At 41.4% G+C, this 17,485-nt stretch overlaps 2 long non-coding RNA genes across 7 annotated transcripts in view; one reads left to right on the top strand and one right to left on the bottom strand.

Moving 5' to 3' along the window:
• The window catches only part of LOC140001864 (uncharacterized), a 34,090-nt gene that overhangs the window by 11,003 nt on the left and 5,602 nt on the right, over positions 1-17,485 (top strand). The window contains exons 1-2 of one of the 2 annotated variants that reach the window (XR_011807490.1): positions 9,500-13,237; positions 14,699-14,793. This is a non-coding gene — a long non-coding RNA (uncharacterized lncRNA). Of the gene's footprint in view, positions 1-9,499; positions 13,238-14,698; positions 14,794-17,485 lie in introns of those variants that run through there. The other variant, XR_011807491.1, reaches the window with a different exon arrangement.
• On the bottom strand, positions 812-16,294 carry LOC106014911 (uncharacterized). 5 transcript variants are annotated; one of them, XR_005263300.2, is made up of 6 exons: positions 15,942-16,294; positions 9,123-9,276; positions 6,251-6,464; positions 4,135-4,235; positions 3,813-4,039; positions 812-2,193 (listed from the first exon to the last, which is right to left on the bottom strand). It is a non-coding gene; the product is annotated as an uncharacterized lncRNA (long non-coding RNA). The 5 variants fall into 5 exon arrangements; XR_011807487.1 differs by lacking the exon at positions 4,135-4,235 and having other exon boundaries at positions 15,942-16,172; XR_011807488.1 differs by lacking the exon at positions 6,251-6,464 and having other exon boundaries at positions 15,942-16,166.

Below are 17,485 nucleotides of genomic sequence, written 5' to 3' on the forward strand. Positions count from 1 at the left end.
GGTTCAGGACAGGGTGCAGAACCTGTTCCTGTGTTAGATCTTACATGCAAAGGTCTTGGCTTAATCTCCCTGTACACACCTGAGTGTTTCTACACAGCCAATGCATGCAAATGAAAGCAAGTGATCTTACTGCCATCATTCCTCCATCAGTGGTCCTGGAACAGAGAGGAGGCAAAATGAAACAGAACCTAGGAGTGAGTTTTCAGTGACAGGTTCAATCAGCGTGTTGCTAAGATGGCTTTGAGTCCTCCCTTTCTCTTTGCTTTCGACCAATGTAGCTGGACTGTGTGAGCTGTTTTGGCTCTATGTGCAGAGCTATAAAATGTATGACATTTAATAATTAAAAGTCTTCTACCATCTTCTACCATTTGCATCAGAGGTACTGAGTTGAAATGTCAACAGCAGCAATCCTCACAGAAAAGAAGTAATAACCGAATGCTTTTTTCACACTCTAGGATCTGAATCCAGGAGCTGCATCATTTAAAAGCTGTGCCTCCCAAAGACCACTGTGAAGTCCATGTAATATACAGAGTGAATGGCAGTCAGACTAAGCACTGACAGGGTAAAGTAAATGAAAATAACCAAAGGAAACAATATAGTACAGTGCAACATACAGAAAATGAAAATGAAAATATGTGAGAATTCATTGTATATGCTAAATTATACATATTGGTGACTATTTAACATCTTGTGTCTGTCATGTATTTGTTTTATTTACTGTGAAAGCTAGAAAGGAAAACGTTCATAAAGTATTTAAGAGTCGGTCTAAGTGGAAAAAATGTTTTCCCAGGATAATGGACTCCTCCAGCTATTAGGCAATGAAGCAAAGTAGAAACATTTATTTTTCCAAGCAGAAGGCATTGCTTCTGAGATAAATCTCTACGATAATGAACATAAAGCAGACATACAATATAATTAACCCAAAGGAACCCAATTGTGCACAGTGTGTACTGAATGAGCAGTGACAGTAGTGGCCTGACTCCAAAGCATCACCGTGGGGCTTGGGTCCCCCATTTGCAGCAGGGCTTTCCGTGGTCAGCAGAGGCAGCAATCTCCAGCTATGTATTTACTCTCTGAGAGTGACACTGTTAGAAAATATAGCTTCCCTTTTTAACAGAAGTGGAGTTTGGTAAGGGGCAGGTGTTGATAGACTGCTCTTTCTGCACAAACGTCCTTTATTTGTTTCCTACACAATAAAGGCTTTGCAGTGGGAGAAACTTCTAATCCTGCTTTCCAGTGATCCTTATATTGCTTTTCCCTCCAGTTAGTTTTGATGCAATAGCTGCCTATACTTGTTCCCCCCAAATTTCCAAACATAACCGCAAGGAGTTTATAAATTCCCTCCTCATGCACCTCTTGTGCTTTACTCTGGGCCAAATTAACACTTTGTTTTCCTGCTGATTTCTCACACCTTGTGTCTCAACATGCTGCACTCAGATTCAACATAATTTTGATGGCACAAACAATTTGAAAATCTCCCTGGCTTCCCTACCTTTCTCACACTTGCTTTCTTCAATATTTGTTCAACATTTTCAATATTCCTTTAAAAAATTCTCATTTTTAAATGTCATCTCTCGAGAGCTTTTTAACCCCCTGAACTTGTATTTCATCATCAATTTCAGAAATATTTAATTTTGCCTTAGTAGTAATTCCCTTCCATTCTTTCAGGAAAAGAGTCACCAACCTGAAAGTGTAAAGAGGTAGAAGCATTTCTAATTACTGTATAAAACACTTCATTAGGATATTATCATAAGGAAGTAACTTGAACTCAAATACATAAGTACACAATCTGGTGATACTTGTAGAAAACAACAACAACAAACCAACAACAAAACAGGATTAACTTCAGGAGCTCAGAATGAAACGCAAGCCTTTGTTATTGCAGGCACTAGCTCATTTGCTTGGGCAGATCAGGCTGAACTTGTCACAGCTTCCCTTGATGATATGAAATACAGGTACTTGATGCTGGGGCTATTTGATCTTAAAATGTCACCAAGGCTATTTGTTCCAGGTCATATCACTTCAAACAAAGTATTTTAAACTCTTCTCCCTCCTTTCTTCTTATCTGATAGGTGGATATCTTTGCTATTGCGTATTGTAAAACCAGCAAATGTCTCTTGTTCTTTCATCTTAAATCACTGCTTTCCGAAGTTGATACAATTGTCTGTGTTGAGAACTGGATACAATGGCTACCTGTAATATGTATAATAGCATTAGTAAATAAACACTGCCAGACAGACCCAAAGTGCATTTAATACTTAACATTTTCATAGCCATTGCTCTGTCTCATGGCCACATGCAGAAATAGCTGGGGCTTCTCATTACATCTCTGTTCTGCTTAACTTCTGTATTTGATAGCTGGCATTAAAGTTATGTTAAAATATGACAAAATAGGATTCTGGTATTGGCTTATCCAACATTACAAGGAGTCATCTTTTCAGTATTTTATATCAGATTAATTTATCTGATTCAATCTTATTGGCAATGGGAAGATTTAAAAATGTATTCATATATCAAATGCAGATACTCAACTGTGCTCTGCTTGCCCTAAGGCCTGCGCTGGAAGTGTTGGGTAGCAGTTTTAGATGGAGATGGGGGAGCTGCATGAAAGCCCAGCTCAGACTTGAAAAAGTGTGTGGTAATCCTCATGAGGCTGGTGTGTATTGGTTACAGGTACTGGATGAGACATATGTACAATACTGCTGTTTGCAGCGTGGGTTTACCACCTGAGGACTCAGTGAAGCTGGGGAGACAGTGCTGTTGTGAATAGATGAATTGGTGAATTGGTGAGCAGCATTTGGAGCAGGCATTGAAATATTCAGGGGCATAAAGCCAAAACAAAAATATCCCCATCTAGCTGGAGGCAACAGAAAGAGTTTGGGAAAAGATAAACGTTCTGAATCTGATACAGGTCATGCTGCATCGGTACAATGCAAGCTATAGAAATCCTTAGAAATCATGTATCTTTATGTGGTTGTCCAATCTGGACTTTATATTCAAATTCAAACCTGTGTTTTGAGTACTTCCCCTCCCCTCATTTAAGATGAGAAGGTGCAAAGAGGACGGAGCCAGGCTCTGTTCAGCAGTGCCCAGTGCCAGGACAAGAGGCCATGGGCACAAACTGGCACACAGGAAGCTCCCTCTGAACATCAGGCAGCACTTCTGTGCTGTGTGGGTGATGGAGCACTGGCACAGGTTACCCAGAGTGGTTGTGGAGTCTCCTCCTTGGAGATCTTCAAAAAGCCACCTGGAGGTGGCCTTGCTTGGGTAGGGGGTTGGAGCAGATGTCTCCAGAGGTCCCTTCCAGCCTCAGCCATCCTGTGAGGACTCACCCCTTTTAAACTCACAGTCAGGTGTCTCAACATTAGGTCAAATGAACTTTTAACAATATAAATTAGTGATTTGGCTGAAAATCAGAGGTTAATTTAAACAAATATTTGGTAAGATTATGATTACTGTCTATACAACTGACAACTCTGTGATTTGAAGATTGTTACATAGGTGAGAGGAAGGAAATGTCTCCATATGTATGCTATCTTCATTTAAGGAAATCTAAACTATACTTGAGGCCACTAGAAGTGAACATTGCAAACCTGCACTCATTTAAAGGAAGCCCAGGAAAACAAATGTGTCCTGTTGTAATCATACTTACCTGCTGTTTCAGATTTTTTCCCCTGTGTAAATACAAAATAAGAAAAAGTTCATATCTTGCAGACATATTATTTTAGTGGCACTCACTGACTATATTTAAAAAGCTGTGCAGGCTGGTAATATCTACACAAGGGAGAACAAAAGTTTAAAACTATAATTACATTGCCAAGCCATTTCCTGAGGGGCTTGTAGGGTGGCCAGCAAAGGCTCCCACAGATAAGTGAAGAAACACTGCTCTCCGCTTCCTCACGATTACACGTCTTTTGTTTTGTCTGGCTGAGGTTATGATTATTATTTCCACGGTGCCTGGGAGGGCCAAGCCAAGCTGGGAATCCTGTTGTTTAACTGCAAAGAGAGAGTCTGAGAGACAACACCGGTTCCAGAGCACCTGTTGAAAAGAGATTACGTTTGAAGGATGAGCAAGGGTCACTTCCAACACTGGTGGCTGAGCATGCTCAAATACACCCTCACCAATACACTTACTGTTCAGCTCAAACAGGCATTTTCCAGGCAAGTAAACAAACACGTATATTCACATCAATATACAGATCCATGGTCTGTCTCCTACTTCTGAAAATTTGGCTCTGTGTACATGGAAGTAGAAAGCAACAGCTGTGAAGGAGGGAATTTGGAGTACAAATGAACACCAGAGCCAGCTGTAGATTTGCATTCTTTGACATCTGGTGCTGAGCAGACACTGGGGAATTCTGTGACAACAGGAGACTTTATGCATCTGTCAGCTAAATCTAGCATTTCTCTTTGGGACGTTTGCATGGATGAGGTTGATCTCAGAGAGCCGTTTTAGGCCAGAACAAAATAAAGGAGGAGGACTGTATATGATTCAGACTCTCAATTTGTATGCAGAGCTGGCAGGTTGCAAGGAGCTTGCCTTGAATTGGGATTGCACATCTGTTCTGCCAGAATTTGCAAGATAGCTTCCACAAAATGCCAATGTATTTGATTTCAGCAATGCTGTGACTTGGGGCTCCATTACAGCCTTTTGGTGCATAACAAAAAAGTTAGGTGTGTGTGTGTGTGTGCATGTGTGTGGATGTGGGGAATCCCATTAAAGGAGAGTGACCAATACTGTTTAAAAGAGCAATTTTCAACGCTTCTTAAGATCAACTGGCATATCATGATAAGCCCAAATATTCAAGGAAAAGAAGGGCTGTGACCATACGATATCATCCCTTGAATTAAAGTAATTCTGTTCTTACTTTTTGCAATTTGATTTAAACTGGAGTCTTTTTGTAATGTTAGCAGGAAAAACACAGACTTCACAGAAAAGCATTGAACCTCTTCTCCTCCTAACCCTGGATAATCGAGGGTGGTTGTAGACTGACTCATGGTGGAGATGCTCTGAAATCTGTGGCTGCAACCTTTCCACCTCAGACATCTAAGAGCACACAGTGATCAGCAGTGGGGCTAATGAAGACTGCCCTTTCTCAGTGTGTGCACGCTTCCCAATCCCTGCTATGCCCTAAAAATGATTGGCAGTGCAGAGGATGAATTAAGCCTTCCTCCTTCCTTATGTTCCTTCTCAGACAGGCACGTGTTAACTTGTGCTGTTTGAATTGCTTATGTCTGGGGATGACCCCTGTCCCAAGTGATTCCTGCAGCAGAGGGAATGCCAACAAGCTTTTTAGAGCTGCTGGTTGTAGGCATGTGGGGGGGTTCCTCAGGTACCAGTCAGCAGGACCCTTGTCCCCATTATTTGATCACATTAATCAAGTTTGAACCATTGACAAATACAGTGACTTAAGAAGGACTTGAGTTACTATTTTTTAATGAAAATTGCTATCATGCCCTTGCTGTGTATATGTGACGAAATACCCCAACTGTGTTGGCTGCCAGTTGTCTCTTTAAATAGTATGTGTTGTGCTACACATGGTGGTGGTGAGTGATTCTCTAATTCAGCCCCCAAGTCCCTCAATTATGGCTTATTACCCCATGAAGGATAAAAATGAGCTAAAACTCTTAAGTATACCCTTTTAATGACAGCTAGAAATGTCCATATTACTTCAGCAGTGCTGTAATGGAATCCGGTGTGCTGTATAAAGATCCACATTTTTCCAAAAAAATACACTCCTGTAACTTTGAAGGAGAGACAGGTGGAAGTTTATCAGAAGGAAATAGGCTTTGCTGACAGCTCATGACTGACAAAATGGTGAAACCCAATTTCTGTGAAATTCTCTGTTGGTTATAAGTCAGGCATGAGAGAAACCTTGCTCCCTTCAGATGACTGCCAAGTTTTTATATTGGATACAGATGCAGCCTTTTGAAGACAGAATGCATTTGTAGCATATGACATGCCTTCCACTGTTACTAATTCCTCTCCACCAGGAGGTAATAGCTACTTTTGTTTGTATCATGAAGTGTTTGGTATATCAGTGTGTGGTGTTTGTGAGTGTGTCCACATGTGTGAACGTAGCCCTTGTAATTAATATGCAAACTGTGGCCACTACAGGTGGTATTTTAGCCATGTAATTAATTAAGTCCAGGCTCCTCCTAACACACAACCCCAGGATATACACCCACCAACCTTTCTGAAATGCTAGATCACAACACTAACATGCCTCAGCAAGGGGTGGGCATTAACCTCGTGCTAGACTTAAATCATTCCAGGCAGTCTGTTTTGAATTTCCAAATGTGCTGCCCTGTTCTAATGAGTTAATTCATTTGGTATCCATTTCCTTCTGTCAGCTGCTGTGGGAAAATAGATTGCGTATTGTTATCTTATCCTTGTCCATCCTGTTAATTATTGAGGAAACGCAGCTGAAGATTATCTGGAGTTTTCTATGGCAGAGGTTGACCTGTGGCAGTGGGACAATGATCGATTACATCTTGAAGGAGTCACAAATTGCAAAATGAGTATTCATTTTATTTGCTGTCGTTAGCATGGTGTTTAAAAATGTTTTCCTTCTTTCATACAGAGAAACAAAAACAGAAGTGTAGTCTTAGAAATTGCATAAGATAGTCCATCCCAGTACATCAATGCCATCCACCCGATGAGGGTGGATATACTAACATACTGCAATTTCCACATTTGCCAGCAGCACATTAGAAGTCTCCTCTATTCCTTTCTTGCTTGTCTATAGTCATTAAATTGACCACACCATGGGAATTCACGTTATATTCACTCATAGTGCTGGCGTAAGGCTGGTGGGGCATAAGGACACAGTGCTTCCACCCCACATCTTGCTCGGGCTTTGGACTCACAAGGCAGCATTGTCTGAAGCAGTTACCCCAGTGATGCTCCTGCTCATTGAGGCCCAACCTTATCCTGTGATTGGCAAGGGCAGCTCCCCTGCTTCCCAATGCTGTGCCAAATAGCAGTACCTGCACCCTCTGTGTTATTCTGGTGAGAGGCACAATGGTGAACTGTCCCTGCCTGAGCTTCATTAAAAAAAAATACTAAAAAAATATAGCTGGGGTTCTTCTGATTCCCTTTTTAAAAATAAAGAAAATTCCATGAGGCACTGCTGCTGTGCGACATGAGCTATTAATTGCAGCCTTCCCAGCTCTTTCCCATCCCTCCACTACTTCTAGGAGCTTCCATGTTTATTGTGCACATCTTCCTCAGTTTCCTAGCAAGCATTTCAAATCTATGGATAGTCCAGAAAATAATTTCCAGAAATGCCTGAATATCTTTGCTCCTCGGTGCTCTGGTCATGTTTCCCATGTCAAAATTTTTGCACTGAGCTGCGCGCTGAGCCCACTGTAGCACAGAGCACAGAATTTCTTGTGCCCATGCTCTCCCTTTTCTCCAACCACAATTAGATCATCTCAAAATATCTGCACTGCTCAGGGGCTCTAGATTTCACGTGAGGCTTCACAGATTAATTTAGCACAACTAGTTTACCTTGGGATTTAAACAAGCTACTAATTTAACAGCCCTGAATCTTTCCTGCTGTCCCTGTGCTGAAGTCCTATGCTTCCCATAGGATCCGTGGGAATAAAGAGTATATAAAAAGAAAAAGAAGCATGAGATTCTTAGCCTTTTAGCACTTCATCTCCCTGTGACTTTCAGACAGTTCTGACTTGCACACTGGAGAGACTCAGTTTTTTTTTTTTTTATAAAATAGGAAACAGATTGAATGTGCAGGCTTTCATTGATCTCTGTGCAAGTTCACCTCTCTGAAGAAATCCCCAAAGAGTTCAATGCACTGCGCAAGGCGTATATTGGACCTTGTACTCAAGTCACTCAAGTCTGTTCTCCCCTGCACTTAGTTTCTGTTCAGCAGGTGGTGGGAAGACCTCTTTATTTTCTCTTACTGTGTTTTTAAGGGTTGCAAATGATTTTGACCATCCTAGCCCTCTGTTAATGCAGGCCACCGAAGTGGAGCCCTGAGATGCTCTTTCATCCTGAGCAGAGAGCAGAATGGGAGCAGAGCCTGGTTACACGAGACTGAGGAAATCTGTTCTCAGAGGAATCCTCCGCAGCTGCCTGCAGCATTGCCTGAGCACAGTCTTCACCAGCACCGGGATGATGCATGAATCCAAGCTGGGCCAAACAACTTTCACCCTGTACACAACTGAATTTCCAGTTTTCCTGAGCATTATGTTCCCTCTGAGGTACCGGTGGCTCCTGGATGGCCCCGCATGCCTTGGGTGGGCTGCCTGGCTCTTCTGGTGGCCATGGGTAGATCAGATTTTCCTTGCTGTTGAAGAGCTGCAGCTGCACATCTGCAGGAGACTCCAGGGAGAAATCAATCTCAGTTTGATTTTCAGAAATAGACTCACAAATATAAGATTTGTGGAAGAAAATGCTGGCCAGGCTTTACTTAAATTCCATCATTATTTTTACAACTTTGTCCAATTTTAATTTAAAAAATATGTCCTGTGTTCTCTATAATGTAAATTGGTGCAGTCCTACTGAAGGCTCTGGAATTACATCAAATATGCTAGCAGACAATTTGTCCCATGAAGGGAAAAGAAGCCTCTATAATGCTATGCTGTCAACATCAGCATTCATTTTCCTTATTGTCTGTACCAAGGGATCATTTTCTTTAGAAAGAACTCTAACTGCAATTCTTACTATCAAGAATATTGCTTTTAAATAGAAAAATAAAAAGTAAACTATGATAATTTTCAATAACTATACTACGATAGCCTTAATTTTCAAGGAAAAACATTACCTAAACTCAATTTCAGATAATGTTCTATTATGTGAAAACCACTGTTGATATAATAACTTCTATTCTAGGTTGCTAGTAAAGAGAAGAACAATGTGACCCATTTTAAAACTGGCTCACAGAAAAATATTAGCAAGCCATTTATCATTTCTGTTTAATTTCGTTGATAAGAACCATCTGATAGAAACATTTCTTTGTTGCAAAACTAACAGCAGCATAGGACATATCTGACCGTGACACATGAACTTTGCTGTGGTAAGAAATGGATTTTGTGTTTGTTGCCTGTTCAGTTTGAAAGAGAAGTGGAAAAAAAAAAAAAAAGGGGAAAACACTCACCTTTGAATTCTTCAGTAGATGGAGCCTGGATTTTTAGTAGTCTCCAAGTCTCCAAGTAATAGGCAAATCACTCTCCCATGACTGGGGTGCTTCAGTGGCTGGGTACAGGCTCTTTGGGGAGGACAGGATAGGAGGATGAGGAAAGGCAGTTGCCCTGTATTTGAGAAAGAAGGAGGAATGCAAGGAGCTCTGCCATGAGCCAGCTGAGAGCTGGTGGGACTGGACTGGCTGGCAGACCATGGGTAACATTGAGTGGGTGTCTGCTCCAGACTTCCTGATAAGAAAGAAGCAGCAGATCGTCAGGCCTTTTCCAGACAAACCGAAGAAATCCCTTCTTCACTGGCCCTGGTCCTCTTGGGAGCCTTTAGCAATGCTGATATCTCCTGGAGGGGGCAACACAGCAGGGAAAAGCAATGCTGGTTTCTGCAGGGCAATGATGACAGTTTCCTGACATGAGTGATTGATGAGAAGATGAAGTGTGGAGACTGTGCAGGACCATATTTCTACAAATAAATAACTGGATTCACTGGATGTGAATGTCAGGGGCAGCCCTGGTCACTGTGACTGGTGGAGCTCAGGATGCTGAGAGAAGACGCATAGCAGATTAACAGCCCTGGACACTAGGAGAGCAACTGCTGGCCTATTCAGGGACCTGGTCAGAACAATCTCATTCTGATCATTCACTGAATTGGTAGCCTTCTATGACAAAAGAACTAGCCTGGTGCATGAGGAGAAAGCAGTGGATGTTGTTTGGTGTTAACCAAGGTTTTTGACATTGTCTGCCTTAACACCCTCACAGGCAAATTCATTAAGTACAGACTAGGTAAGAGGACAGTGACCTGAGCCAAAAACTAGCTGAATTGCTGGACTCAAAGGATTCTTATCAGCAACACAAAGTCCAGCTGGAGGCCACTCATTGTGGGTGTGCACCAGGGTGGGTACTGGGGATGACACAGTATTCATAATATTCATTAGTTACCTGGACAGTGGGACAGAGTGCACCCTCAGCAGGTTTGCAGGTAATACAAAATGGGGAGAAGTGAGTACTACACCAAAAGTTCGTGCTGTGATCCAGAGTGACTGTGACAGGCTGGAGAAATGGGCTGACAGGAACCTCATGAGGTTCAGTGAGGGAAAGTACAAAGTCCTGACCCTGAAGAAGGACAGCTCCAGGCATGACTATAGGCTGTGGGGTCAACCAGCTGGAAGGCACCTTTAACAAAAAAGAACTGGGGGTCCTAATGGCCAGCAAGCTCGACATGAGCCAGAAACACAGCCATGAAGCAAAGAAGGCCATCAGCTTCCTGGGCTGCAATAAGCAGAATGCAGAGCAAGAATGGTGATCTCTTCCCCTTGGTGCTGAGGAGGCTGTACCTGGAGTGCTGTGTCTACTTCACAGCTTCCCAGTTCAAGAGAAACCTGGACATACTGGAGAGAGTTCAGCAAAGGGCCACCAAGTCGATGAAGGGACTGGAGCACCTCTCCTGTGAGGAGAGGCTGAGAGAGCTGGGACTACTGTGTCTGGAGAAGAGGGGCCTCGTTGGGGAACTCCCCAATAAACACCTGAAGGGAGGTGCAAAGAGGATGGAGCCAGGCTCTGTTCAGCAGTGCCCAGTGCCAGGACAAGAGGCCATGGGCACAACTGGCACACAGGAGGCTCCCTCTGAACATCAGGCAGCACTTCTGTGCTGTGTGGGGGACAGAGCACTAGCAGAGGTTGCCCAGAGAGGCTGTGGAGTGTTCTCCGTGGAGATCTTCAGAAGTTACCTGGGCATGGTCCTGGCCAGCCTTCTCTGGGTGTACCCTGCATGAGGAGAAGTTTGGAACAGCTGGCTTCCAGAGGTCCTTTCCAGTCTCAACCATTCTGTGAAATATTTGCTGATTTCATTTCTAAAATGTTTGTCTAAATAAAGGCCCATATAATAGGAACAGACATAATCACACTTCCTTGCTGTTAATAGGTTCTATTAGAAAGAATTCCCACATAAGTCTTCTGGTTGTAAGTGCACACAGAATCCTGACATCCAAACAGAAAGACAGCAGGGACCTTTTCTCACCTGATGCTGAGGCAGATGGTGGGTGCTTTGCCTCTCCTCACTAGCCACAGTCCTTAGGGTCTGGGCTGAACCCAGGCAAGGAGCACAGGGAGGATGATGACCTTGGTCCATCCAGAGCACTGGTGAGGAGGAGCAGGATGCTGGTGCTGGACAGCTGGCTCTGCTGGTACTGAGGCAGCTCAGGAGCCCTTCTTTCAAGGAGAACCTGCAGCTGATTTCTCCAGCCTACTTTCTAGACCTTTTGTGCTGATCCTGCAAAGCTCAAAGGGAATAGAGCAGGGCTGGGAATATGTGTGAAAAAATTATCTCCCCCAGCCTTTTTAGGTACTGAACAGAAGGAATATGTAACAGCATGGTATTTGCACCAGTTCCACTGAGATAAAACTGCTTCTGAAAGCAGTTTTTGGTTGTTCAGGAAAACTAATTTTCTTCCCAGGTTTGAATTAAACAAGGTCATTTCATTTTTTTCTTCAGCTTTCTATTATTGTGTTGATGATTATCATCAATGAATTATTTTGAACATCAAGCATACAGAGAAAAGTATTTATTTATTTATTTTTTACATCATACTTTTAATAGTAAATTTTGGTCTTTATTTTTATTAAATGAAGAACCACTACCTACTCTGTTTTAGGATTAATGAATTCATGAGGCTTATTTTCACTGGCTATGAGGGAAAGACAACATTTTAAAGCAAAATGAGGTAGCTGATATCTTTCTTAATGCATTTTTAATGTATGAGACATGGCGAGGAGCAGAAAAACATTCTGTGCTCTGCAATACACTTTGACAACAAAAGAACAGAAAAAAAAAGTAAGATAAAAACAAGTTAACAGAAGGTACGGAAGAGTGAAAGATACAGCCATGCTATTAGTCTCCAGTTGGATAATTTTATTGGGATTTCCAGCACACAATGAATGAATCAGATGAGTGGTGAGGGGATGAGGATGTTGTGATATTAATAAGAATGTAATTCCATATGAAACTGTCCTTCTGTGATTTATAGCTAATAATATTACTGAAATGAGGAAATGAGGCTAATAAAGGCAATCAATCCTATATTACCTTTTTTTCGTTGTAAATCTGATTCTCAAAGCATTTCTGATAGAAAAACGACAGATTTGTCTTCTCCTCCCAGCAAGCTCTTCTGACAAGAGAAGTCCCACTGAAATCAATTGATGAGCAGTCCAGGGAGTACATAAAACTCTGGATGCACTTCTGTTCTGCTGCTTTGCTTCTGTGGTTCCTCTCTGGTGACAATGTCCTTAGAGCCACATTTTCTTTGAGTAAGAAGGCTGCTACAGCACACTTGAAGTGCAATTATAGATCTTACTGATATACCAGCAAACTCTTGTTGCTCTGACAGTTACCTTTGATCTTGCCGACTTGGGTACTGATTACAAAGCTGTGCTGTTCCAATCTTCCCAGATCCCTGGGTATTTACACATTTAGCTAGGCTGCACTGCACCCCATAGTGCTTGGTTTCTCTGGTATTAGTACTGGAGTAAACCAAAGCAAGGCTAGCTTGATTGTGTCTACCCATGCTATAAGAATACCACAGACTGCAGTGTATCTCCACTTCTGACTGTCATCTTTTCCACTCCAGCATGTCTTCATCTCAGTAACTGAAATCCAGCTGCAGTGAAATTTGGCAGACCTCAGAAAACTCACAGACTCTTTTTCTCTCCATTATGTGCCTTGCCTGTTTCCAATGTAGTTTCATTACTTGATTTTCTCAGAAGGGAGTATGTGATTTAGAGTATTTATATTTATAACATCTGGATGAACACCTATTTTTTCAGAGAAATGTCATGGGATATCTCAAAGAGAGACATTTAAGGAATACTGGAAGTACTTTGCTTTGCTTCAAGTACAGAGTTCACAGTTCTCCTTATGAGAGAACATCTACAACGAAATTACTAATTTGGAGATAGTGTTGTGGACACTAATGTATGATCAACATTTTGGTGGAATGTGAAGAGAAGCTTCTACACATATTTCTGTCCTCAAGCCCAGCACATTCCTTTCTTGGATTCTGGAAATGGACACCATGCCCATGTAAGTCGATGGCAATAACCTTTTAGATGTCAGTGAGGTAGGATAAGATCTTGTGTAAACAGCCAGTAGTCATATCTTGCCCTTGTCTCATGAACTTTGCTGCTATCTGTTTTAACACCTTATATGCGCACCTCACCCAAATATGTGAGTAGGCACAGATATATGACAGCAAGGAGGTATAATAGTGAAGAAAAAGACGTGTGAATACAAAGTTGGAATGAAAATATGGCATTATGGACAAGATCATACCACATATTTTTCCTGTGCAAGGCTTTTTGGGGGAGATCTTAGTTCTAAGCAGCCACTGAGGCTAATGGCATAAACAGTAGATTACTGGAAAAAAAAAAAATGTTTTTGAAATATATGGTCAGAATAACTAAAGTCTCATCTGAACTCAGTGAGATCAGTCTTAGATATGACATGGGCTGAGGAAACATCAGGGACACAGTAAGAAAGAAGTTGACTACTGATTTCAAAAGAAAAAATGTATATTAAGTTTTGTTAAAAAGAAAAAAGGTTTAAGTTAGAGTTCTGAGTGGTTATTTTTGTTTAAGGTTACTTATGAAAACCACTTAGCACAGAGCAGATTAGACCCTAGCACTGTTGTGCTGTCATCACGGTAAATTCATTAATGCTTCACTGAACTGTTCTAATGCCATTAGACTGCCCAATGTCACATGTGCTGTGTCTATGAATGATTTCTTTGTCTCTCCACTTAGCATGGAAGATGAAAGGCACTGGAACTTAACTGATTTTTCAAGCCAAGAATCTTTACAATTGTAAATAAAATAAGTCCCTTCAACTTAACATTTATGGCCTCCTTTCTCGTGTAGAAACTGATGTTAGTATCAAGAAAAATCAGGTACATAGTGGCTCGTTAGGCTCCTTTTGAAGAAAACCAGGAAGCGAATAAGTCATATGGAGATGCGTTGTATGTATCTTTAGAAAAGCGCTTACTATTTCTAGGAACATTGCTGCTAATGAGAGTGTGAGAGACAGTTTTTCATATGTTACAGCATGCACTGTTGCATTCTCGTCAACTCTGATGGATGTTGGTTCTATGGGTATATAATTCAAACACAGAGATATATGGAATAATATATTAAATAACCAGATAAAGTACTTATATATATATATATTTAAGACTAATAATATAAAAAATGCCTGCATTAATAGAATACTATTAGAGGTTTAAAATTTCCTATCTCATAAGCAGGAAACCCCAAAATGGATGGTCTCCATAGACTGTAGCCCTGTCTGAATCTGCATAGAAATACCTTGAAGTAGTAGATCTAAAATATAATCATTCATGACAAACAGTTTTTTAGCTCCTGAACCCAAGGAAGGTCACAATCTTCCTGTCAATAATATTACTTCTGTTAAAGTGAAGAGCAATGTAATCTGAGATCTTGATATATTTGGTTCTGTGGATAGAATTTGACTGTGATGTTTTCTCCCTAGGGCAATCTAATTCTCACATGAAACATTTCCATTTTTCAATAAGGACAAGATTAGGCAGAATACGATCCCCGGTCTCTACAAGACACCATACAAAGGTGAGTACAGATGAATAAACTGTGTCAATGCCTCTCTGCCCTCTCTTTCCACATCTATCAGTAAAGCTGGTTCGATGTGGGTGGAAACACACTATTCTTTGTAAAGTGCTGGCACAACATGCCCTCATTAGTGGAGTATACCCACTTTTATTTGGCACTCTTGCAGTACCTCATTTAAACACCGTGCTGCAGGGATTTTGTAAGTCTCTGGGATCTTAACTATGAAAGAAGTTATTCTTGTAAATTCCTGTAGCTTCCTGGGCTTGATGCACGGCATTGCTTGGCACGGTGAAAAAGCACCAGCACTCCTGTCACAGAACAACTTGCTTCAACACCATACGCTAGCAAAGAGGCTCTGTGATAAACAAGCTTTTAATTTTGTATTGCAACACTTTCAGTTGATAATTTGCAACTTGACAAAGCTGTGTGTCAATGACTATGCCAAAAGCTCAGCCCTGAACAAAGCCGCTAAAAGAAGTGTGAGTGTAGAGGAGAAAGCACTCATGGGAAGCTGACAGAAGAAGCTTTACAGATGCTTTGATCTGGTGCCATCGGTTTTACTGCTACAGGCATTCTATTTATTGCTAATGTAGAACAGTCCAGGAAGAGCCCCAAGAAACTCTAAATGACATCTTTCAACCTGGGGAGTATCTTTTGTGTCTCTGAACTCCGAGGTGGGAGCTGACAAAGCCAAAAATGCATGGGGACTCAGACCGATCATGAGGAGCATGCCTTCTTGTACAATAAGGTCCCTCTTGATCAAACTGTCATTTAATCAAAGTGGATGGGTAGCCAAACCTCAAAGAGCATCAGTTTTTCTGCAAAAAGCCCCACTGACTTCTCCAATATGACACCAGCCCAAGTGTGTCAGGGATGGGCCATCCCTTCTGTGCGAAGGGAATGTCGGCTGCTCAAGCGCATGTTAACATACCCAAGACAAAGCCTTTCAGTGCCAAAATGAGATGCTAAGTGCCAAGCAAGAATAATAATAAAATTTAAGAGAATTTCAGTTCTCTATGAGAAATATTGTCCCACAGCTAGAAGCCAAAACCAACCTATTCGAGAGATAGTGCTTACACACAGTCAAGCAACTTGTCAAGCACAAAGCACGACAGGAACATAAATAATAGACGACTTTTTCTGCTTACCAGACTGTTGTCTTGTTCCCTGAAACCTTCACAATGATCCTTAACTACTGCTTTGTCTCCTGGTGCTCTTCCTCTGCCCCTTTTCCAGATGAAGAGAGGCAAGCTTATTTGCTTTGCTGATGCAGATATAACAAAGCACACTGTTCTGTGAACTAACTCCCTTCCTGTGGAAAAAAATATTAGGAAGCAGCTGAGGAGATATTTAAGAGTCCTGTGTTTCAGTGTAAAGCAGAAAATGCCTGTTTTCGGATCCTTAAACAGGAGGGTGGAGACTGAAAAATGAAATCTTAGAAGAAAATATCAAAAAAGCTTCTAACAAATTCTTTAGTGAAGAAGCATTCTCTGATGCCTCTTTTTTTTTAATATAAAACTGCTGATTTATTATACTTAGTCTGTGAGGAGAATTGATTTGATTGGAGGTTTTCACTGGTTTGGAAACTAGCAGTATCTTTACATTTCTGATTGTGAACTTTTCTGTTTGAGATGTTTCCTTTTTCCTTCCCTTCCCTTCCCTTCCCTTCCCTTCCCTTCCCTTCCCTTCCCTTCCCTTCCCTTCCCTTCCCTTCCCTTCCCTTCCCTTCCCTTCCCTTCCCTTCCCTTCCCTTCCCTTCCCTTCCCTTCCCTTCCCTTCCCTTCCCTTCCCTTCCCTTCCCTTCCCTTCCCTTCCCTTCCCTTCCCTTCCCTTCCCTTCCCTTCCCTTCCCTTCCCTTCCTTCCCTTCCCTTCCTTCCTTTCCTTTCCTTTCCTTTCCTTTCCTTTCCTTTCCTTTCCTTTCCTTTCCTTTCCTTTCCTTTCCTTTCCTTTCCTTTCCTTTCCTTTCCTTTCCTTTCCTTTCCTTTCCTTTCCTTTCCTTTCATGTGGTTTGGGACAATAAGATAAACCCCTTTATCATATTATCACCCTGAAAGAATACTACTTCAAGAAATCAGTGTACAGGATACCTGATGTTTCCACCCCAACCTTTTTAATTTAAAACAAAACAGAGCAAAATCAGTTGCTTCTCCTATATTATCTGCATTGAAACATGATCAATGAACAATAGAAGCTAAAACTGAATGGAAATGTCTCCTGCCCCTAGGTTCCAGCTGAACTGTTTTGAACTGATGAACCAAGGATGTGGGCTAAAGGGGATTTCTAGCAACATTACCTTGTCTCATACTGTCATCCATCTTTTGCTGCCTGGTCTGATTTAAATACTTGCTCCTTCAGAATTATTATCTGAAGTTGACCACTGGACTTCGGAACTGTAAAGTGCTTTCCATATCTTTTTGCTTCCTGTTATTTTTCCTTTGAAATCATATAGCTTGTTTTCCATTGTTAAGATTGCAAGTGACATGACAAGAGGAAAAGGGCAGACAAAACTGAAAGAAAATGGGGAGCTCTTTAATTGCTATAAAGCATGGCAAAGTATCTCAACTCTGCAACAGAAAAGAAAGGAGCTGTTGGACCTGTTGTACTGAAAATCTAGTGCAGTGAATCTAGTGTTGAAATTAAAAAAATATGACCCTGAAATGAAAAAATAATTAGAAACAAATACTATAATGA

This window comes from Anas platyrhynchos, chromosome 2 (assembly GCF_047663525.1).
Source record: "Anas platyrhynchos isolate ZD024472 breed Pekin duck chromosome 2, IASCAAS_PekinDuck_T2T, whole genome shotgun sequence".
NCBI classification, from domain to species: domain Eukaryota; kingdom Metazoa; phylum Chordata; class Aves; order Anseriformes; family Anatidae; genus Anas; species Anas platyrhynchos.